This window comes from Dromaius novaehollandiae, chromosome 9 (genome assembly GCF_036370855.1).
Source record: "Dromaius novaehollandiae isolate bDroNov1 chromosome 9, bDroNov1.hap1, whole genome shotgun sequence".
NCBI classification, from domain to species: Eukaryota; Metazoa; Chordata; class Aves; order Casuariiformes; family Dromaiidae; genus Dromaius; species Dromaius novaehollandiae.
In genome coordinates, this window is record NC_088106.1 from 11620197 (window position 1) to 11644911 (window position 24715).

The 24715-nt window shown below is 43.7% G+C and overlaps 1 protein-coding gene across 5 annotated transcripts in view; it reads left to right on the forward strand.

Annotated features, from left to right (window-relative positions):
- SENP5 (SUMO specific peptidase 5) overlaps nt 1–24715 on the forward strand; it is a 65369-nt gene that overhangs the window by 15338 nt on the left and 25316 nt on the right. For 3 of the 5 annotated variants that reach the window (XM_064516675.1, XM_064516669.1, XM_064516673.1), the window contains exon 1: nt 21050–21176. The exons of 1 other annotated variant lie outside the window; for it this stretch is intronic. The gene's annotated coding sequence lies outside the window, so the exon portion shown is untranslated. Of the gene's footprint in view, nt 1–21049; nt 21177–22004; nt 22057–24715 lie in introns of those variants that run through there. One more of the 5 variants, XM_064516670.1, reaches the window with a different exon arrangement.

The following is a 24715-nucleotide window of genomic DNA, read 5'->3' on the forward strand; positions in this document are numbered from 1 at the left end:
TGTCATGAGATAAGAAATGTAGCAAGTCATAGGTCACTGCTTTGGGCTGCCATCACATAACACAGACCCTAGATGAAAGAGAATTTGGAGTTGATAGCAGGAATCTAAATGACAGCTACTCAGTCAGTACGAGGGAGCCATGGCTGTAATGTAAAAATTGGACTGTTGTTTTAGCAGTGGTGTTTTGGAAAGGATGGGGCATGCCCTCATTAGCAGAAGAAGGTCTAGGCAGACTGAGCATAATGCATTCGCTATAAGCATTTATCTTGAAGGTGGTAATTTGATAAATACAGGCCCCTACTAAAGCCATTTGCTAAATTTGGCAGGCAATAGTATTAAAAATTTATGATGGAATATGGAACTGTCCCTTTTCAAAGAGACCTGATTATGTCCTGAATGTTACTTAAAAAGCTCATTTGGGAACTGCTGTTGGTTTCTTCACATGACAAGTGTTGAAACGAAGGGAAAGACCAATTAAGAATCTGATTAACGGTTGCTCAAGCCTTTCATTGGCTTAGTGTGTTTGGATTGGGCTCCCTATTACTTGCTGGAGATCTGTCCATGAATTTACAGTGGGATTTGCAACATGATGCATGCCACAAGCACTTCTCTCTCTTAGATTTAGGCAACTGCAAACTTCCCTTCCTTTCTCTTGTTGTAGAGCATACAACACTCCCTCTAGAGACTAAACGAAGAGAGGGACTTTGTATGTGATTAAAGCAAGATGAAACATTAAGAAAATGTTCTCTTTCATGTTTCCATTTCCTTCTCCACTGAAGGAGGAGGGAAGGAGGGAGGTATCCGAGAGAGATCCTCCCCCCTACAGAGAGTGTCATCACATTTTTGGCTGCATGTGCTGGGTGTGAAGGGTAATTAAGTCCCCCCCTTAGCCTCCTGTCCCTTAGCTGATCCTTACCAGATAGCAAATACAATTGAATTCTTCCCTTCTCATCACTCATTTGATCAAAACAAAGGGCCAGCTATGATACAGCTATGCTGGTCAGGCCAGCCTTACCTTTGTAGTCCCTAAGTGTAGGCTCTCTCCAAGCCATAAATCACAGCTACTCTAAATTGTAGAGGCTGCCAACGCATCAGAGGGCTGGAACAGGAGCTCCTTGTGATCACAGCAGGGAGGTGAGGATAAGGAAGCCCCTGACCAAGTTGTCTTTTCTGTAGTCAGGGCTTTATTCAGACAGCAAGGAATAGAGCAGACCTAGGAGTCTCTGTGCTCCTCTCACAGCCACAAACCTGCTGCAGTGGCTTAACAATATTCTGGTGTTATCTACCATCCTCAGGAGAAGCTGAAATCCTCCTCTTTCTCCAGGCCATAAGACAGTCACTGAGATTAGGTGGAAACTTTCCTTGGTGATGTATTACTGCAGACTTTATACCTCCCTACAAATACCCTTTCCTGACGTAGCTAGGAGGAGAAGGGGCTAATTGATTTGTATCTCCCCCTTATCATCAGCCAGTACTGTGTGTGCCCTGTCCTCTGCGAGAAGGAGCGGCTGCATCGCTGGGCTGCCCCCAACACCTGCCACACAGCGGCAGCCAGCCCTGTGCTATTGCCATGGCTGGTTCCTTCTTTCCTATGTGGAAGTTCCTGTTATTTTTCTACCTGATATTCCTACAAATCTCCAGGTCTCCAAATCTTTAGCCTGTCTGCAATGGGCATAAGGTATCTACCAGTCTGCAGTGAAAAATCACAGACAATCCATCCCTTAAATCTCTTGCTTTCATTCTAAGCTGTGAAGGGAGGCCCTCCTGTGCTTGTCGGCTTTGCATTCTTGGTGTGTGCAGCATAGCTGGGTATTGTAGATTAAAGGTGAAGAGTTGAGCAGGGAAAAAAAAGCAGGAGCGAAGCAGCTGTTTAATGAGATAGAGCGGCTTTCCTCTTGAAAACTGCTTATCCATATCCTGTCTGTTGGTAATTGCATGGAGTATTTTCTTTATGAAGCATATTAGCACTGTTTTCCCAGTTTAATGTATTTTACCCTTTTGCAGGATCATCTTTTTGCCTTGGTAGCATTAAATCATACTTGATTGTAAGCAACCCACACATACTTTTTCAAGCTGCTTAGTTCTGCCCTGTGCATCTTTTGCCTCATAGTTATGACAAAGTTCAAGTGTGCTGAGGCGTCAAAGTGTAGATGGTCTCAGTCTGTCCCTAAGTTTGGGCCACGTAGTCCCAGATTTCAGTGATATTTGGAAACCCCTTTCCAACCAAAACTGTCTCAGGCTATAACAGAACCTGTAAAGTTGCAAATCCAAATATTGTAGAAATTTCTTAGAACGCTAGGATGCGTTATGCTGACAGTTAGGGCCAAACCTTGGAAAGATTACCTTCTTGGTTGCTGTTTTAGCTTTGTCCTGTCACTGCCTTTTTTTCTGCTAGAGTTATTTTCATTTTTGCTGACTCCTCCCTGTGCCGCGCTCTGTTTTTCATCCATTTCTTTTGCCTCCAGGTGCCCCTGAGAATCTCAGGTGGGATACCTATTCTGCTGCATCTCATGGCTCCATCAGTGTTGTCATTTGCTGAGATTCATCTCTGGAAAGAGATCTAGGAATCCATCATTACAAAATCTGCCTAAGCCTATGGGGGCCAGAGGAGCCCATCATGGCAGCTAAGAAAGATCACTGGAAAGTGGCTAGTGTATGTATGCTGCCACTGCACATACCCCTCTTTTTGTTGATCCCTGGAGGGGCCCTGGGAGGGTACAACAGTTGCTGATGGAAAAAAGCAAGAAAAGAGAAAGGACGCATCTGTCAGGAAGAGATGCAGTCATGATGACTACTGCTTGGCGTGATAAAAAGCATGTGCTGCTCAGAGGTGTGGTCATGGACAGGTCAAATTCCACTGATGTCTCCCCAGTTAGCTCCGGGAGGTCCTCCCACTGTGACTAATGTGAACAAACCTGATTCCTTATGTTATGTCTATGGAGTTGGGATCTACTGGATTGAAAATTAGGGATGGGAGCAGGGATGACATTTCAGGGTGGGGAAAAGACCAATCTCGGATTTTTCTGATGCCAAAAGGTTTTTGATGTGGCTTGTATAGATAATGTCACCAGGTACAAGTGATACAGGGGGTTGGTGAAATGACAGGATCCTGGGCTGGGACTAGGAGTGGTTTGCTCTGGGGTGAGGACTTCTAAAATGGGAGAGGCTTTGGGAGTGTGGAGAAGATGGAAGCCCTGGCTTGAAGAGCTTTGTGAGAGTCTATAATAGGAAGGGTTAGTGGGTTTGAGCCCTGGGGCAGAAGAGAGAATCTGCCTTACAAGAGATTAAAGGAACTTATTTTGGGGATATTCACATGACTGTCCCTCCCCCATCCTGTGCACATGACTGCATGCTACAGTCATTTTTGCTAATGGAAATGTAGTAGCTCTATTTTCTGCCCCACCTTCATCCCTTTCTCTTTTCAACTTGTCCATACAGTATCAAATACCCTATGGCATCACATAATTAAAATAGATGATTATGCAGATGTAAATGGATCCCGAAGGAAGCCTAGTACATGGACATAACACTAGGGGCAAGTTCTAACTGATTATGCAGCTATAAAAAAGTTTCTTCTTTTTAAAATTAAAAATACTTTTACATTTTTTTTCTTCTTTTTTAATGCTAGTTCCTTAACATTTTCCTCTCCAGGTAAATTGTGAAATCGGAGAGAGGGAGCTCAAGCCTAACAAAGAGTGCCTTGTAAAAGTGCAGGCTGTAGCTTTCTGGGCTTAGAAACCTCTGAAGACCACAAAATCGTTCCTCTGGTTTGCAACACCCTTCCCCCTTCCATGCAGAGTGCAAACCCTTTGTGCATTTATCTTCCAGAGCTGTGACTTCCACTCTCATTTTTATTAGCTGTGAATTTTCTCCGTTTCAAAGCAGAGATTCCTCCTTTGGGAAAGTTTTGGCCCTGCAAGTGCCCTGGGTTTAAATAGGGTGGAAACTCCTTGTTTTATTCTGTTTCTCCACTGCTACCTCCAGTTTATGATTTCTGCTCCTCTGTGGCCTCTGCTAATATGCAGCATGGCATGAATATGGTGGTTTTCTCTCCAGTTCTAATGAAACGTGGCTGTGTTACAGGCACAGATAAGGATGTTGGAGGGACTGTAGGCCTCTCACTAGCACCGTTTCTTGTTATGTAGTGGAGAAGAGATACCACTTTTCCCCTTTCCTTCATCAGCCTGGTTTTATTCAGCCTTTTCAATTAGCAGCAAGTGATGGCATTACTGCCCATGTTTCCTTGTCTCAAGGATTAAAAGATATGTTCAATGCCCGTGTTAACCCCTCTCCATTTTCAGTAGCACCTTTATGATGATATTGCCTTTCTAAGCCACAGTGATCTTGCAAGCCTTCACACCAGGTAATCCAGCCTCTTTGGCTTCTTCCCTGGAGGTGCAGAGTTCTAAGGGGAAAGCTCAGTGAGGATATTTTCCCTTGATAGTGGTTGATCCATGACTCTGGGCTGCTCAGTCCCTTCCCCATTGCTGTCAGCCAAATTCTAGTTACAGAATACAATCATTATTTTTAAAGGAAGTAAGAAAGAGAAGAAAGAGTCTAAACCAAAGTTACCTACATTTTCTGTCACAAGGTACAAACAAGGTGGAGCTGCCCTGGCACTCATACTGCTGATTAAAGGATAATAGGTTATGTAAAGGGAAATGCACAGTCTTCTCTAAAAGTGAATCTGCAGTGGAGCAGGAGGTACTATGTGTGTGGAGGGACCAAGGGGTAGTTGGTGCCTGACACAGAGACTGTACAGATTGCACCTCTGACAGCAGTCCTCAGAGCAGCATCAGGAACTCTGGCAGACCATAGCAGAACTTTTCTACCTCATTATGTGCTGAAAAGCAACTGGTTTCTACTCATTAGACACTAATCAAGGTCACCCCGTTGTTACTGAATGCTGTGCATTCACTGCACTCTTGGCAGGAGGGCTTGCTCTGCTCCTGTGTGTTCAACAAAAAAAATAAAAAATAAAAGGAGAAGAAGTCCTCTGGCCAACCATCTGTTGGAGCACAGGCCGCAGACACAGTGTGGATGCAAACGCCTGAATGCATTTTGGAGGTGTGCCCTGTGACCCGTCTTTCCGTGGAGGAATTCACTGAGAAAATAGATTGCACTAGACTGCTCCTGGAACTGCAGTTAATCATGCCTTTTCTATATTACTGCTACAGGATTAACACAAACATTGCTCCCGTTTTCAAGCTTATCAAAGGCAGCAGCACATCTCTCTAATCTCCTATTTCCCTGCTCTCTTTAAAGTGTTTAAATGAATGGAGTGCTGATGAGCAAGGATGTGGTGCCAGCAGGGATGGTGTCATTTAATGCCTCGCTATTTGTGCTATTTAATGCCTGTGTGGCTTTATGTGTCCTGGGTGACTTGCTAACCATCTGGCATCCTCCATCCTTTCATAGGACAGACGGAGGTGTAGACAGCATCTTCATTTCTCCAGTCCAGAGAGTGACCGGTGGCAATTAAACAGCATAGTTCTGATGTGCTTGTTTCTACATAGCCTGTACCTCCTCTCTCACTGGAGGATGAAGCTTGCAGGCCATGGTTTGGTGACCCTTGAGACCAGGCAGCTTTGATGTGAATGAGCTATGGGCACGTAACTGTATTTCTGTTGAATTAGTTGGCTTACACAACCTGAATTTTTCTTCCAGCTGTGAAAGGAGGAACGTATCTGATCTGCCTTTGCACCTTTTTGTACACAGTTAACTTGTCGAAGGATTTCAGACAAGCTGAAATCAGCAGAATTAGTACATATCGCATCAGCTCCTTGTCCTAAGAGCCCTACAGCTGGATATACTGTATCACTGAATCACTGTCTGAATTTTCAGCTTTATTACTTTCACTAATCACAAATAGTTGGGTTGTGTCCTCCAGTCTGCTAGGAAGTAGGCTGAGATCCATCATACTACTTTCACACCACTGTCAGCTGGCATTAACTTTCAGTCATTTTCTCCTTTGAGGCCAAATTGAAGTTGGTGACCTAGAAGTAAAATACTCCATATTGTGTTAACAGGTGGTCCCTGGAGTTTTTCAGTCCACGTTGGGATGTTTTTTCAGCTAGCTCTCATGTATATATCTTCCTGTGGCCATTGTACTGTAACTACCAACAATCCTCTTTGGTAGCAGGTTTATTAATTCCTTTCTACTTTCTCCTATGTATAGCTGCTCAGATCACAACTAAATGAGCGCTTTCTTTAGTCTGTGGAGTGGTCATGATATCTACTATAAAACATTCATTTTCCATGATGACATTCTCAGGCATTAAATTACAGATTCACTGATACTTCTGAAAGCAGGACAAACTGGAGTCTGTGTCTGTTGGAGTCTGCACTGGCTGTTAGTGATACTGCTGTGGGATCAGACCCTGCAAATGCTAAAGCCTGTGAGAGTATTTGCAGGAGTAAGGACTAGTCAGGTATATAAGCATTTTCACTATCAGCCTTCACGTTATGGGATCAATTCTGGACAGAGCTGATTGCCTACTGGGAAGTGCTGGCTACCCTTATCAGTGATGTTGCTGAGAATTCATTTTATTCAGTATTTTATGGAGGTGCCCAGCTCACGTTGTAACTTTAATGCAGACTGTTAATATGAATAAGTTATATCTGTATTTTTTTGCATTCAGATTCAAGGTCAGATCCAGTTGGCCAATCTGTGGAGGTATCTAATGAATTGCCAGCATCCCATAAAGTATACAATTTGAGATTAGAAGCAGCACCACCTTATTACCATGATAGTCAATTGCAAGGGGGAGTGCAGTGGAAGAAAGGGCAAGGTAATGTAACATGTGAGTGGAATAGCACTCAATCCATGCATTATGAAATTGTCATTCTGTGCCACTGTTCAACATAAATGGACTAATCTTCGGTTTGAAAATGAGGAGAGCTTGACTGTTAAAGAATAGGTCATTTGGCTTCTGGCAGCAGCAGAGGATGCTGTAATATTAGCTATAAGAACTTGTGCATTCTTGGTAAAGGAGATAAAAATGATTGAATTGTACCACTTGCTTCTCTATCTTCTGAAGTAATTCATATTTGGACCTGGATTCATCTAAGTATTTGCATAATTCCTGAGGCCATTCTTATTCAGCCATGCATTTCAGCTTGTGCTTAAACTTAAGCAAGTGCTGAAGTTGTTTTCAGTTCCTGGGGCTTAAGCTTTGCTGGACAAAGTCTTGGCCATTAGTTTAAAATGTTTCAGTAGCTTCTGAGATTTCTATGCTGTAGCAAATGGAAGTTTGCTGTATTTGTTGCATTATGGGCTGAATATTCTTTAATGACTCAGTAAGGTTAAGGGTGAACCTCTTGGGGCCCTGGAGAGGATCATTTTCTGTTGGAAATGCAAGAGCCAGAGAACTGGGGTGATGTCTCCTAAGAGTTTTATGGACTCTGCAAAACTGGCAGTCACACTGGCTGCCTTCTTTCTGCTGCATTTTCTTCAAAGGGGATGAATAGCACCAAGAGGAAGGTTCTGTTGGGCTCTTTGGGACGTGGAATTCTTAAGGCCAAATTCTCCTCTTAATTACACTTCATTAATCCAGAGTAACTTCCTAACTTTGGTAGGGCTATGCCAGATGGCAGCCATTGTCGATGTGAATTGTAGTACAGTTTTAATAAAGTATCTTTAAGAAATTCCATTATTGCAGAATATATTTCTGAGCAAACTTGGGACAGCTTCTGGGGAGAATTAATGCATCATAGGGGAAGCAGTGAGAGAACTCATGGGCCTTAGAGGAAGGCCTACAGTTTTCTGGTGGATTAAAAGGCGGTGATGGCTAAGAAGTGAAGACTGACACTAATTCTGCTCTCTCTGTGATGGATACAGGAACGTTCTGCAATGGGTGGAAGGGGCCACTGGAGCTGTAACATCTTAAATCCTCCAGTGGCTCTCTAGAACTTGTGAGTCAGGTCACAAGACACATGGAAATTCTTAAATGTGGGTTGAACCCAATCTAAAATGAAACATTTGGTTATAGTTTTTGAAATAAAAATACAATAAAGGTTTTCTTTTTCCTTTGGAAAAAAACACTTTCAAAGTTTTTGATAGAAAATCCGTTATACAATAGATTTATGACCTGCAGTCTTGTTCACAGTGAAACTGGTGGGAATTTTGCTGTTAACTTCCATGTAGCCAAAATTTCACTGGGGTTTCCTTTGCAGCAGGCAGGATTGTGTGGCCTGTTATCTGGAGGTATTAATATAGCTTCAAAGCTTCTTGGCCCACTTAAATAAAAAGTGTTCTTATATATATATCATTGATTTGTCAGAGATCTTGTTCTGTTGAAGGTAGCACGATTTTAGCTTCTATCCCAGAGACTCACTTACGTATCTTAATACATATTTGTTAAAAAGGAAACCAGTAACACGTACTTCTAACATGCCAGTAGGAGAAGAAAGGGCAAATGTTCAGGTTAGCACTGTTCTTTGCTGGGCTGTGTTCAGAACATTGCTGTAAAATATTTGTTCTGTGAAGGGGAAACGCTGCAGGTACCAGATGTAGGTGTTTACAGTGGGATCATATTTCTGTTTTAATGTAGTGCTGTAGATCATACTGTCTCTGTTTGCTTGGTCCCAGTGCATGTGATGATTCATCTACTGCAGAATTTTCCTGTCTGTACAGCAGATTTTATTAACCCCCAGAGAGGCCTGTATAGAAGCTGATATTCCATCCCAGATTGGGGTCCCACTATTAAGAATCTTTCATGAGCAAGGAGCAGTTCATTCCATTGTTGGGTGACTGGAGCCCTCCATTACCTCTTCACCTGAGGCAAGGTGTCACCAACAGTGAGAGAGGGGAGAGAAAGGAACAGAAGAATCAAAGGGGGTTGGGGTGGAACAAACATTTCTAAATTAAAAATGATATTCAGTGAACTATTTTCATAAGATAGACATATTTGGAAATCTGCTAAAATGTGTTTGGAATATTTTTGCTAAGCAACATTAAATGAAAGTACAGCTAGTTCTGGACTTAGCTTACCCATTCTTCCTTGGACTTAGGGCTAACTCAGAGCAATTTGCTAATTTTGCACTTTCCACCCATATCTACGTGCTTTACTGGCAGGCTTCACTGTATTGAGGACAGCTCTGGTAGGCACATAAAGGACAAGACTCTCCATGGAAGAAATGGTCCATAGAAGGGCCCTCAGAGCAGAGTTTAAAAAGCATCATGTTCCCAAAGAAGGGCCAAGTTTTTCAGAAGGGCTCAGCAACAAGCACTCCTGCTGTGACAGATGGCTCAGTATTCAAAAGATCTTGGCATTAAAGCTGGCTGGAAGTTGTCTATTCTCTTGTTTTTGTCAGGAAGTTGGGTTTTCTATTAAAAATAGTAAGTGTGGAATGGGCAGATTTCCTTTCAGCATTTTATTTTTATGTGGGAGTTTTAACAGTTTTGGTCAGAGGAATTCTTACTCCCATAATACATTCATTTACAGCTCACTGTGCTTGGAGAGCTGTGTGATAGATGCTCCTGAAAATCTGATCACCTGTTCTGATACCTCAATAGTATGAAGCTTTTCTGAAGATCTATTCCAACGCAAAGCATGCGGTGGGTGATCTAGTGGACAGAGCAATCAAGTGTGCTACTTGCCATTCAGTTTTTCCTGGGTAAGTTCCCATTCAGTTTTTCTAGAGTGAGCTAAGTTTTGAGAGATTTGATTTGGGATCCTGAGCACATGATCTTCAGTGGGTTGAATGCCTTCGCTTCTGGCTGTTCACATTCAGGACTGGGAGTGCTCAGCCCTGTGGAAGTCAGACTGTGTTTGTATGTAGCTGGGCACTCAGCAAGTGGTATCCTGGAACTAGAGGCTGTTTCTTGAAATGCGCGCTTTAACATTTCTGTGGTTGAACTTTCCTATCAATAAACTGGAGGTCATTCTTCATCCTCAGGAAAGAGGTTTTAAAGTTCAGTGTTCATGCATGCAACTTTGAAGAAACAGAAACACAGAAGAATCCTTCTTTTTCATCTGAATGTCTCAGAGCTCTTTTAAACTGTTAATTAATTGAGCAATCATAATGATGCTCCTGTGGGGATTAAGGGGGAGGAATAATTTACAGGTGGGAGAAATGAGGCATGAATGACTTCATAGCCTTACCTGTGCCATGCTGTTAGTCTGTGACATATTCAGACAGGTACCTTCTGTCCTGTCTCCTTTTGCATCTGTGATGGGTGGCTGGAAACATCAGCTTCCTCTCCCCTTCGTCCTCTTTGTCTGTAGAAGACCTATTTCCTTATCACTGGGCTGCTGTTTGATTGCAAGTACAAGGAGCCTATGCAGCCCATCTCTTCAAGGCAGTAGGGCTTGAAAGCTGGGAAATTCGTTTTGACTCCCAAATGCCACCCGCTGAATGAGACATGGCCAAAGAGTCTCCACTGCGCAGCAGAAAGAGAGTCAGGAAATTAAACTTCTGGGTGCTTTTAGCACAACTGCACATCCTGCCCTGCCTCCCTCCTCCTGGGACTCATCCATGGATTATGGTGTGTTGTCCTCTGTGCATCTCCTGTCATGCAGGCAAGACATGCCTGCGGTTGCTTCCACACGTTTTTCTCTGCAGCCCCTGTTGCTGACCCAGCAGTTCCTCCATCTCCTTGTACAATGGGAGCGAATGAGAAGGGGAAAACTCTTTCAGGGGATATTTCCACTGGAAAAATGGGGCAAAAAACTATGCTTCAAGCTCCGCCCACTTCCCAGGGCACTTCAGATTGTCTCTTTGCCACACTGAGCAGAGCGGCTAAGGGGTATCTGCCCTGGCTCTGCATCTGAAGACTAATATGGCCTTTCTGTGTCACCCTCTCTTTCCTGTCTGTACAAGGAACCTGATGTCAGTAGGCTTCTGCACAGAAAACAAGGTGAATACTCCAGTATGTGTAGAATAAATGAGCACAGAGTTAATCCATACCGTTTAAAACTTGTGGGCTGGACAGGGTAAAATACTGCTTCAGAAAAGGCTCCAACACACAATTTCATCTACAGTTTGGCTGGGAATCCTATTTAAATTTAGTTCTTAAACACAGCTGTGAAGCTCATGAAGATGTCACATTGGCTGCTCACCCAGCAACCTTTATAGCCTCCTGAGAAAATAATAAAAACAGCAATAGTGAGCAGTAATTCTAACAGGCTGCTTTGCCTCATTCTTCTGCATGGTGCTGACTGTTCCCTGTTGTGGTCCTGCAACTCAAGACATGAAGTTTTTCTTTTTGTTAGTTTTCTTCTAGCAAACCTGGTTGCAGACTGCATCTTGCTATCAATTATTCATATCTGTAGAGGAAAAAAATACTGGCATAATTTGCAGGTCTCTGGAATACTCGGCTTTTGATTTAACTCACAGGGCTTTTAGCTACCTTTAGCCATAGCTTTTTAAATAGCTTTTAGCTGGATAACAGTGATAAGCCCTCCAGGAAAAAGCATTGGTAAATGGTTGCTCATGATATATACTTTGTACTCCTGTCTATGGTAGTGTTTGTTATTCTTTTTCAATTTATGTACCTTGTAAAATGTTTCTGGTAATGCTGCTGCCCTCTGTGAGGTGAATTTAAGCTGATTGACTTCTAGCTTTCCTAATTGTATTTTACAAACCCCCTCCTGCATCTGGAACCAAAGCTCAGAAAGCCGCGTTTAATGAAATGGATTGTCTTCCATAGGTCATTGACACCCTATATTCTGCCTTACCTAAATCAGGCGGTCTCCAGTATTCTCTGATCTTATCCCAAAAGTAAAGAGGGTGTGTTATGTGCAGATATAATCCTTTCATATCAATCTCCTATTGAACATTTATTAAAAAAGGAGATGAGAGCAGGTAGAGCTTGACCTCGCAGCTGAGTGCACATGCTGTCAGGGACGCAATGCCTGCGAACAGCTGGCTTTCTTGCACCACGGCAGGTGATGGAGTTCCCACTAGTTCAGGAGCCCACTGCCAACGGTTATCACATGCTGTTGTGAGAAATCTCATCAGTCAAGTGTCTCATAAATAATGTAGAGGAAAGCAATTAGCACACACAGCTGTAGCTGTTTGCAAAGTCACAGTCATACCTGTCATGGCAATCTGGAAATGGCAATTTCAAAACCATTTTTTTAACTGACCAGAATGGTCTAGCTAGGTGCTGGGGCTGGTGAGTAGTTGCTGGTGAGTAAGGAATAATTGCACTTTCATGTCTTTATAGAGATATAATGAAATCCATGAGAGAGAATTTTAGGAGCCTTTCCAGATTGGGAAAGGGATAAAAGAGATGCACATGGTTTGAAAAATCCCAGCAGTCAAGGCCTTATCCTTCCAAAGGTTTGCAACTTACTCAGCTTCAGAGTGGAGGGGACAAGTTTTATGAGAGCCTTGGACTTGCATTTTGAAGGCATCATTTAGTTATAGTTTATCTATATTGACAGACTGTCTAGGAAGGAATGGCAGGAGGAAACGGAAGAAGGTATTGCTTGAAATGTCTCCTCTGAGTATGTCTGCCGTGACAGATTGATGGGGGGTAAATTGTCTGAGATATTCTGAGTAATGATAGAAAGGAGACAAGCCTGCTCTCTAAGAATCTCAAACAACTAGCGGGAAGATGTGATGACATAGGTTTTTTGATTTAGGTGAGCAATGGGAAGAAGACATCCTTAATGAGGATAGGCTTAGAATTCAAAATCATCATGACATTATAGTTCAAGGAAGGCTAATTGGAGCCCAGATGAAAGCAATAAGAAGAAGGAAAAGAGGTCTAGGAAACAGGAGTTCCAAGGAAACGTTAGGTTGTTTAGTCTGAGAAGGCCAAGAAACACATGATAATGGTCTCGAACTAGGTAAAAGTTAGCTTCAGGGAGGAAGGGAACAAATTGTTTTCTAGTCTAAATGAAAAATACTAGGCTAAGGTTAAAGCAAGGGAGATTTAGATATTGGGAAAATCTTTCTAATGGGAAGGATAAGTAACTACCAGAATAGACTGCCTAGGGAGTCAGAAATGTTGGGCTGTCAGAAATGATGTAGGTATTATTCAACCTACCTCAGGATGCAGGATGGACCAGAGAACACACACAGTAAGGTCCGCTCCAGCTCTCATAGCTGTGCCCTCAGTCATGATGTCTCTGTTACCTGAGTACCCTGAACATGTTCATCTGTAGAATATCCTCTTTTGGCAGGGAATTATCATTCCAGTTTTACAAACTGGGAACTGAATCACAGCATATTGCTAAACTAAAATGACTCAGTCCCAGACTCTGAGATTCCTTCCTCTTTCTAAAAGGAAGTTCAGCACTGTGTTGTGAAAGATTAATTCAAATCCTTTTGTGTTCCTCTCATGAATGCTGGAAAAAATAGTTCAATCCATGCTTAATGACCAGATGAATTACAAAAGATTGGAGTTATAATTTCTAGCTGTGACACAAAGAGAATAGTACTTTTCTCTCTGTGGTTCTCCTGTGCAAAAATGGACCACAGTTACTGCTGTCATCTGCACCATTTGACTTGTTCTCCTAAATCAGTGCGCCATCATCTGGCCGAGAAAGTGGCACAGAAGCCCGAGGAACTGACAGCTGCTTTCTGGTGGCCAAGGCCTTCATCCAATGAGAGTTTCACTGGCCAGGCTTTGATGGTCACCAAAACCAGCAGCTAGTTATTGCCTACCAGCTGGACAAAAATCCCTGCAGTCAATCAACAGCCTGTGCCTACTGGCCTGGCCTCGCAGAGACAAAGAAGTCCTCCTTTAAGTGAAATTAATTGCAGTCTACCCAGAAATCCCATACAGTAGATTTTGTTAGACTGCAATGGGAACTTTCTGTAATATATTATATGGAGAACATTATGGCTGTGTGCCTTTTTGGACCGCATAATGATTAGCCATCAGTGGATTTTGCTAAGATGCTCAACTCAAGTCTTTAATTTGTTTCTTTCTTTCATTTATTTATACTGATTAAGTTTGAATAGAATCTGGGGAAAATGAAGAACTTCCTCTGGAACTACAAATGGATAATTGCTCAACAGCCAGAACTGCAGTAACTTTAAAAGTCTTTATTAAGCAGACATTCAGCCTTCAGGGCACTGGGGTGAATCTGGAGCAGTTTTGGTTTTGTCTGCTTAGTAGTTAATCCAACTTTATTCCAGTGTGACATGTTAGTTAGCCATGATAAGTGGCTTTTCTGAAGCCAATTTTGACCAAATTAACACATTTTTAAAGATGCTAGATCACATTATATGTTGGATTACAAATGAGTGTCCAAGAAACGTGAGTTAAAATCATTACCTAATGTGTTTTAAATGAACATCTCTCCCTCCTGTCTAGAGAAGAGTAGTGAGTGCAGAATTTGAATTGCTATCCATAAAACTTTCCAGGAATATCTCTAGTTACTCTTCTTGAAAGCAGAGCCTCTGATCTTTCTAACATTGTTGCAGATATATATTGACAGTGCTGCAATGCAGAAGTGTCAAATGCTACTAAAAATCTCAACTGGGTCAAAAAAGAATGAGTCAGGATTTTGTTCAAAACAATAGGCATAATGTTTTCATAATGCAAGAAAATATTAATTGTACAATACAGAGATGAACTCCTGTGTTTTGAAAGGGGATTGCCTGGCTATAGGGCTTGGCTGGACTCTGCCAGTGACTGCACTGTGCATGAGGGTAGAAATCTTCCTTTGTCTGCTTAGGTTCTGAACAGGTGGTGGTATCTTCTGGATCCAGAAGTTACAGTCTGCAGTCTCCTATCACATCCCCCACCTAGGAGCTGTTGAGTCCACATTAGGATGTCTCTCCATTGTCTTTGATGCTAAGTTATTTGAGGCAGAAACTGTTCTTCACTACAGGTACGATTCATCTCCCTCAACTTTAACTTTTAGGAGCTGCTTTCCATAATGAATGGAGCAAGGCTGGCATTTCCAGCTAGAGATTCCTCCTTTCCTAATCTAGATGGGATGACTTTCCACTGCACTGGTGGTGCATGAACTTTGCTGTCCATTTCAGAAGGAGCCCAGGCAGCAAGGTGGAACTGGATGTCTTCTTTCTAGATAGTCAATTTTAGTTAATTTCACAATAAATTTCAGCACAGTGGGGTTCCTGATGTCTCTTGGTGCTAGCATAACTCCAGTGACATTGTTCAGATTCCACTTTGGTTAGATTTTTTTTTTTCTGTAAACTTAAAGACAGTATGGAAGTATCCTGTAATGAACCTAATTTTCCCTTTTTGGGATCATCCATTAGCAATAATCTATCTGCTTAGTCCGCAACATTTATGTGGTTGAAGTTCAAGTGCTTTCAGTCACTGGTCATGGGCCAACCATATTGGAAACCTTTCAAATGCTAGAAACTGATGCTTGAAGCTAATAAGGTTGCTTATTCGCTTGGGGCTCAGCCTTGCACTGGAACATCTCATCTGACTGCTTGTGTGAGAGTTCATATTCCTTCTGAAGACGCTCATTATATAGAAGACTATTCCATTAAGCGGTTTTGCCCCTTTGGCAGTGAGATGTGGCCTTTTCTACAACTCCTTCTGGGACTGTAAGGGATAAGAGGTTGTTTTTGAACACTTTTACTTCTCTCCATGTGGTCAGGATGCTAATCTGCCTGGCATTTAAAAAATTCAAGGATGTGGAATGGACTGCTCTGTCTGGGGTAGAAGCTGACAAAGCTGCATTTCTCAAAATACCTAGGTCAAACCATGCCCATCATTATGAGATGATAGTTCCTAAGTTGGAGGGGACCCATTCTTGAGCTGGGGCCTTCCCCTTCCCCTTTCACTTTCACTTGTAACTTCAACTCAGAAGATGGCAGATGTCAGAGTAACAAATTTGTCATCACAAACATTTTCTATACGTGCCAGGTCTCCTAACAAGTTGCCTGCATTTTTTTTTACTTGAGTAATTTTTGAGTAGAGATAATATTTTATTCATCAGTACTAATTTGAAAAAGTGAAGTTCCTTATGTATCAAAAGCCTTAGATAGTTTACCAGTTTCATTCTGAACTCCCTGTTTCATTTTACTATCTGCTAGTTTTTTAGTTTCTCCCAAGAAAAATTCATAAACACAATTCCCTTTCACTGATCTGAAAATATAGAGGAAGGAGCCCCCAGCACTTTACTTTCTGAAGATGGTCTCAGCTTCTTCAACCTCTCCTGATAATGTAGATTTTCATTGACTGTAACATACTCATTTCTATCCACTGCACATTTTCCATGTAATAGTACAATTCTCACACTGCAATGACCGTAGCTATATATTGCTTTAGAAGCAGTTCAACTATTACAGTAATGGTATCATTTGGGGCAGCTTGTAATCAAATCTCTGCTGCAAGAGGTTTTTGCCTCTTGTTCTTTCTTTAAAGTTCTAAGAAATGCAGTGACAGCTTCATCCTGCTTCTAATTTATTCCTTATTCCATTTCACTCTTTTGTTTCAGATAAAAAAAAAACACTCACAATCTGATATGAGTGAAAGGCAGCATGGTGTCAAAAGAAAGTCCCACATTTGGCTGCCAAGCAAAAGACAAAACGTACCGATAGGATGCTGTGTATCTGCACTGTTTCCAGGAGGCAGCTCTCTTCCAGATCTTGCCCCCAGTGTGTCACTGTTAGAGAGGATACATCCAGCCTGTTTTAATCAAAAATATTGGCAGTCAGTGGAAAGAGAAGAGACCACATTTATCCTTTCTGTAACCCCCTTTGGCCTAACATCATTTATGCATGTTTAAGGGTTTGTGTTCATTGCAGTAAGCAGAGCAGTGACTGGACATACCCATGCTGAGACTGTGGTTCCAAATACATTATCCTTGGTGGCTAATTGGATTCCTGCCTGCCCTTCCACTGTTGACTGCTCATGCCTGCCTCTGCCCTCCAGTGGTCCCTGTGCAATTCCAGAGAAAAGCTGTTGGATATTGTTTCTTCTTTTTTCATGTGGCTTATTTCAAGCTTTCAGTTTCCAGTGAGCTGCACAAATGGTTGTATTGCCACACCAGAGGCGGGGGGAGCAAAAATACAGGTGTGAAAAAGAGTGACTAGAGGCAAGAAATTTCCCCAGTTTCAATATGCCTGTTTTCAAAACATGCCTGCAAGGCAGACAAGCAGCACTGTCCATGTGCTGTAGAGTGGGATCCGAGAAGGTGTGGAGATGTGCTCACTTTGCAGGAAGCAAGAGTATTGGGGGACTTTACTGCTGCCATCTGTTTGAGGGCAGTCACTAGCAGCATAGCTGAACTGGCAGAATGGGCTGTGTGGCTTTTCATCCTTCAGGACAATGCTAGGTGTCTTAAACCACCAATGAGGTTGGCCTGCGCTACTCTGACTTGCATTTGAAGTGGACTGGGGACATACGTATTTTCTGCCCTACTGCCTGGGCTAGAGAGGCAACAGCCTCCAGCTGGCAAGTGCTGGTGGCAACTGTGGGTCCTACTGCCCTGAAATGCAAGATACTGAGAGGTTCAGTCTAGGAGTTTGTGGCGGAGCAGAATATTAACATATAATTCTTAATCATTAAGTATCCTTTCTCCCTCAAGAAAATCAGCCTTCCCTCTGAAATCCCTGTTAATGTTGTAATTACAAAAATACAGATATTTTAAATTTGGTTGAGTAAGTATGCAAGAGGTGGTTTTGTACTTAAAAAGCTCTGGCTGTATTTGTATAATTGAGTATATAATCATAGAGAAGGAAACTGAAAAACTCTCTGTACGATGATGGAAATGTCAGAGGTCTCTTCACCCCCATCTCTGCCAAAAGCTCCCCTGCATGAATTGTGGAGCCCACTGTGCACACACTGATGTCTAAACCAGCTGAGAGAAGTCTTTTCTCAAACTGTTGTGCTCTTCTTTTAAACCAGGACACTTTGTAGATGCATTTCAGGGTGTGCTGCACATGTTATTGCCACCCCCTGCTTTGTGCTAACCTGAATGTACTGAAATGAGTGGCTGGAAATTTGGGAACCTCATAAATGAGGTTTGTCCCTATCAAACAGTGATATGGCATCACAGCCCAAGTCCCTTTGCTGTTTTGGAGATGCTGGTCAGTGTAATACATAACTGCAGTGATATAGGGCTTAGACTTTATCAAGTGTGTTGACATTGAGGGAAGAGGAAGTGCTACTTTTCGTTAAGCATGAGATAGAAGCCAACATTTAAATATTAGGAGACTCACCTGTGAGAAGCATTCAAGTGATCTTATTTTCAGGAGCTGCTTTGCACTTGTCCTGACTGGGAGGGCAAACTGGGCAAGTAGAGGTGGAGACACCAGAATCACTGGCAGAGCATGCACGTGTGGGCTGGCTGTGGAGAGGTCAGCAGCAGGGGCAGAGCTGCTCGAACTCATTGAGATTCTCTTCAGTAACTGGGCAGGGCCTGAAAATACAGAGAAAAGATTATGTAGTGAGAATGTTTCCCCACAAAGGAGTCTGGGGGTGTCTCCATTGCAGAACTGTTTCCTTCATACCTGTCATATTGCTGTGCTCTGTGTGTGTGTGTGGAGGGCTAACCTTATGTTGTGCCTGGAGAAACTTCATCCTTGGCTCCGTTGGAGCATGGCCCAAGGAGTAGTCTCACTCCATAGTCTGTAGCTGAGTTCAGTTTAGGGTTTGTTTATTATGAATGTACATTTTTTAAGCTTTTTTATTTTGTTACAATTTAACAACAACTCTCTCAATGTATTTATTGACAAGTATGTGCTGAGATGTACAGCTATTTCTGTGCATAGATATAGTCTTTACATCACAGTCTTGAAACTATGGAATAGGCCAGCTCTTTAGAGTGATCCTTAATTTTATTCCTATTCAGAAGTGGAAAAATAGGCAGTGACAACAAAGAAAAGTGTATTTTCTCTTCTAAAACCATGCCAGTTCGAAAATTTTCACTGAGTTTCCTGATGTGGCTATTTGCATTCTTTGGTGAACACAGACTGACTGTTAGCAGCCTCCAAATAAAACATGGTTATATGAAGATTTACTTGGCCCTATTTTTGGTTGGCTACATGAAGCACATAGCAGCCAACTGGTTCAGCTCATGCTACACGTCCTCTTGCAACAACTGTTTCCTGTAAGAGCTCGCTGCTGTCCAAGTTAATGGGATTGTTGCTTTAGCTCAGGGAGTAGGAGATTTAGTTCTGGTGGTTGTATTTGATGATCAATGAGCTCAGAAAACTGCATTTACACAACATTCAAAAGCCTTTTTATTCTGAAAGAATCAAATCCAGGCTTGTGTTAAATGCAATAAAGTCTACCATCGTTAAAACATTGAGGCTGCAAGTTTGACCACAAAAATGTTACAGTAATGTAGCTGGTATTCAGTCCTTTCTGTAAGTCAGTGTTGCCAAGTCTGGTGATATTTATTTATTTTTCTAATTTTCACAAATCTCATGTCTTTCATGCATTTCATAAAGCCCCAGTGTTTACAGGCATCTTATTCATCTGAGAATGTCAGCTTCCAGTTTTTAAAAATCTGCCCACGTGGACAAAGAGGAAGCATGAACACGTGACAAGACTGATCCTCAAAGGCAAAACCAGAAGGCTTATAAAAACCCACATTTAAAAGTCAAATCATGATTTTTAAGAGGATCTCATGAGTTTGGTCTCTCACATTTCTCTAGTGCCTGGGGTTGACTGTACTAATGAATACCTGGGTCAGGACGTGACTTCAGTGCAGAGGTGCTATTATATACAGGGAGCCAGAGACTACTGAAGTACTGTAATGGATTGGGTGAGGAATCCTCTTTCCAATTATTAAAATCCTGTCTTACCTTCACAGCCTGAACTTTGTGTTGTGCACCCTGTTTACTGTGTGTTTCATAAAGGCCAGAGGACTCATCCTGTTGTTCTGAAACTGCTTAGCCCATCTTTGGCTGGATATACTGAACAGGAAGAGCAAATGGTTGCTTAGGAAAGGACTATATTTAATGAGGGAGTTGGGCTGGACATTTCTCCAACAAACAAAAGTCAACAACTCTCAGTCTGGCAGTCACTTTGCTCTTTTGTTTGCAGCATCAGCCCATTGTATTCTACATCCCCTTTTTTATTTCTTTGTTATAGTATTTCATAATCCATATCCTGGATACTGTAATTCCTGGAGGAATGCACAGCCTAATAGATACTGCATGATCACAAAATAGTTCACCTCGTGCCCCGTAAGGCAAAGCTGTAACAAAAATGATGCAGCATGCCTGTTTCCCAATGTTCCCTGCTTCACTGACTTTCTTTTATTTGGAGAAATTCCTTCAGTTTCTTCTAACAGGGGCTACAGAGTGAGAGGAAGTGTAACCTTCCTCCACCCAGCAACAAAATTGCAATGGTTTAACTTCCCACTTTGATGTCTCTGTACAACCCACTACAGCAATAAAACTGGCCAGTAATTTTATCTCCCCGTGCTTCAGGCAAAGAAACTGGGGTACAGAGATGTTAAATGACCCACGTGAGGCACCACAAGGAGGAACAAACCCTGCTGCCTCTGCTGCAGTCTGGGAAGTTCCTGCCTGTAGCTGCAGCTGGGGGATAAGCAGTTGTGCCAGACTGCCACAGCTGGAGTAACAACAGCACTGCTCAATCTATGTTTTTTAGAAACACATCCCTATCCTAAGATGTTAATTAATGCTTGACTAAGAGTCAGGACAGTTTTCAGCTTCAGTGCTGGCATTCATGCAGCCTGCTGGCTTGCACTGTTGGACAGCACATGGCAGGGAGCTAGGGCCCTCACAACCCATCAGCTCCTGCAGGCTGGGGGCCCGTGCTGAGAAAGGAGGCCCTCAGCAGTCCTGCTTGCCACACAGGGCTGCTTTCAGTGATGGCAACGGCAGCAGTAAAGGTCTGTTGTCCCGCTAACGAGGGAGCTGGGGCTGCAGGCTCGGGCCTCGGCCCGTCCCGCCAGGCTGTCCGAGTTGCAGACCCCCTGAGGGGGCCCAGCAGAGCTCTCGGCAGGCCCCGCAGGAGAAGAGGCTCCCCTCGAAGGGCAGCGGGAGCGGGGAAGGCCGCGGGCCGCGCTCGGGCGGGGCTCGGCCACGCCGACGCCCAACGGCCGCTCGCTGCCACGCGGCCGCGTTGAGGCGGGGCGCAGGCGCTCCACCTCAGAAGCCGTTGCGCGACGCCGCCCAACGGTCGCGGGGTGTGACGCGGCGGCGCGCCGGCGCAGTGCGCACGCGTGGCGCCGGCGTGCGGCAGGGGGCGGGGCGAAGCGCGGCCCTGGCGGCGGCGGCCGGGATGCGCCGGGCGGCCCCGGCGGGCAGAGGTGAGGTGGGGGCGGCGCGGCCGTTGCGGCAGTTGGCGCCGGCCCGCTGTGCGGGGCGCCCCGCGGGCGGGGGGTCGGGGGCGCCTCGCCGGGAGGCCGGCCGCGGGGAGCGGGCTCGGGCGGCTCCCGGCGTGCGGAGCCGGGCGCCCTGGGGTGCGGGAGGCGGTGGGGCCGGGCGCTGCTTGCCCCGCGGGGGAGCTCCGGCCTGGCCGGGCTCGCTGCCGCCGCGGTGGTTGGAGGCCGGCAGGGGCTCGGGGCGTGGGCAGCCCGGCGCCGGGCTCTCCCGAAGCAGCTGCGATAGCGGGGCGGTCAGCTGGCTCGCCGAAGGCCGAGGGGTGCGGAGCTTGCAGCTCTATCTCACCGTATCGTTTCTCTGTGCCTCCCACTCAGCGTGTAGGCGTTGCGGGGCACGGGCTGTTCCTTGGTTCCCAGTTAGCGCTGGCACAATGATTTAACTGTACTAGCGGGAATAAGGAGGTCAGGGAAAATGCTGAGCTGGTGTCGGGTCATGCAGTGCCAGTCTCTTCTGGGGAGCATGGTTAGATTCTAGCCTGGATAAATAGAAGGGCTGGAGAGTCTGAGGCATTGATGGAGCTGGACACTAGGGAGGCTGGGGAAAGCAGAGGGAAGAGATAAGAGATTTGGGGGTTTTCTGTTGTTGCAAGACTTTTTTTTCTTCTCTCATTATTGGATTGTCAGGTCCTCTTCTCTGCTCCCTAGTTATCTCGTGCTTGCAGAGCCTCCCAGCCTTGGTGCCATGTTGTGTAAGCAGACAACTTATCTGCTCCAGTGCTGTTTGTTCACCCCTTGCTGTGCCTTCCTGAACAGGTCCGCACTGGTCAGGCAGCAGCCAGGAACTCAGCAGAGGTGTCTCTCACAGGTGGGAGTGCTGAACTTCAGGGCAGAAAGAAGCAGAGTGGTGTTCCTCAGCTGAGTGCTGGATTTCACTAAAGTGTGCCTCCTGAAGCCATGTCTAAACTAGAGAAACCGTTCTAGCCAAAACATTCAGAGAAGCTGATTACCTCTGGTAACAGCTCTCTGCCTTTGCTTACCTGCATGTGTGTCACTAATATGAGTAGAGAATTTATCTTTTTTCAAAGTTTTTGGATGATGTGTGTGAGTGTGTTTAATAACCCTAAAAATGTACATGTGGTAAAGAAAGTCTTATTTAAAAAAAAATGTTAGGGAGACCCTTGATCCCTGATATGTGAAGGGACTTTGAAATTCTAGTTTATGTTTTTACTAAGCTTGGATAATAAGGATCGATAGAGTGTGTTTTGGCTAATTCTGTGCTTTTGCTTGGAAAGGTGTCCAGGAAGGGATGGACAAAATTTGAATAATATGCCATTAAAATAAATTTAAAACCTGAAGATTAAAAAAGACTTATGTCCTTATTGTGCTTCTGTGCCTTACTTGTACAAAGAGTAAATTTGGGCTCTTTAATCTAGGAATTTTTTCTTTCATTGCTCTGACTGATTTGTGACAGTGTTTCTCTTCTGCATTTTTATCTGATCTGCACATCTCCACTAGTCTGGTTTAGCCTAGAGGAAGGCACTGACAGAAGTAAATTATAATGATCTTGCCAGAAGTAAATTTAGCAGATGTCTAGCCAATTGGGTGAGATTCTGAGTTGGTTCCTGAAAAGTGGTAGTTGAAGGAAGAGAAGAGACCAACCTAAATGTAGGCGTTCAAGCCTTTACAATAGCTGCCTGTGATAACTGAGGTCATCAACTCCATACTGTGTTTTGTTTTATCCCGTCCCGTGAATGGATAATTTTGGACTTTGGCAGTTTCTGTAGAGTCTCTTGTTAATATGTAGTGTTTTGTTAAAGTGTGTTTCCCCAGGGCCTTTTTCACCTCTAGGTCAAAACTTAATGCTTGGTTAGCAGATCACGGAAATGTTCTAAGCAGGTCAGAAAAGGAAGCAAAGAGGAGATAGTTCCCAGTGCTGCGAACTTGCACTACTTCTGCATGTGCTAATTAACTGGTTTCAGACTTCCTGACTGTACCAGCTTAATTCTGACTGTGAGCTGGTTTCAAGACACCCTTCCCCAGCTTGCTCTGTCTTTTTCCAAATCTGCAGTCCATGGTGGGGGCAGGGAGCTCCATCTTCTGCTCTCACAACGTGCTGCAGAGCCCGTGTTTGGTGCACCACTTGCACAGCGTATCCCAGCTCTCCAGCCTCAAGCCCACTCTCCTTCCTGCTTGTCTTCTGTCCCTGAGAACCTGCCTTAGATCTCCAGTGGGAAAGGCAGTCCGGAACTTGCTGAGTTCTTGCAGAAACTGTGTGAACTGTATTTGAATTGCTCACCAGCTGCACGTGGCTCTTGATCTGCTGTCTGGGCACCCTGAAATGGCCCCGTACTGCTTGTTCTGGTCTGGGTATTGAGGAGCTGTGCTGTTGCAGTGTGGTGACTGTCTGAGGCTTGTTCTGTGCGTGTGGGGACAAAGGGTTCCTGTGGTCTGGTGCTTCAAGTGGCGGCTGCAAACCTTGGTTAGAATGCTGTTAGCAGCAGTGGCTGGGACTGCCTTTCCTCCTCTTGGGCTTTTGAGTCAAAACCTGGACTCTAAAACTAGTGAAAATAAACAGGCGTGCCAAAGATAAGTTAGTGGTTAAACTCTAACAGGCTTGAAATTGGTGGAAGATGCGTCTCTTCCACTGCTTAATTTCAGTGAAGGTAACATAAGCTGTAAACAGGTATCTAAGTTGCAAATAGTATGTGATGTTAATTGCCCTCACTAAAATATAGCTTGTATTTGCACTGAATTTGTTACTGAGTGTAGGATTAAAGAAGCTCTCCTTCTGAGAGTTTGTTCCTACTTTCCTCTTGTTTAGATGTTCAGCGACTTTTTTTACCTCAAACTGGCAAAAAGTTGTGCTTGCCTGTAACTTGCAAGAGCTTTTGGGATATCATTTTTTCAGTTCCGAAAATTTAAGCATTGAATGGCTTCCAAATGTATGTGTCTGGGTTTTTTTTTTCTTTTTTTAAACTTTGAGTACAGAGCTTTAATAACCGGAAGTTGCTATTGATGCAGAGCTGTAACTGTGCAGGGTTGTCTGTTTCCAGTGCAAAAGAGATCATGCCTTTAATATTTAATAATTTGCGGATGATATGCCAAAAAAAGCTGAAAGAATGAGAGCTAATGGCAATAAATTCCTTTCACTTAATGGTCTTTGGAAGGTATACATCTTGGACTTTCCTGGATTTAAAAGGTTTTGCTGGTATAGTCTTGACAGCATCACCGTGTAGTGGAGGTATGGCTTATACTAGTCAAATGACTCTTCTAGTGGTGCAAATTCATTGTCCTCAGCAATTTTTCACCTATTTCAATGTATTGAGCTTAATTGTGACTTTCTCCTCAGGTCTTTAAACTTTAGGTGGTACAGTTATAACTGAAGCAAAAGCTAGGCAAGGCTTTCTTGACTACAGTCTAGTAAAGACCCAGATATTACCTCTATGTTTTAACTTTAGGCTGTGGTGGGTTTCTTGCTAGTTCTAAAGTATGTGCTTGCTTTATTTTTGGTTTTGAATTGCTCA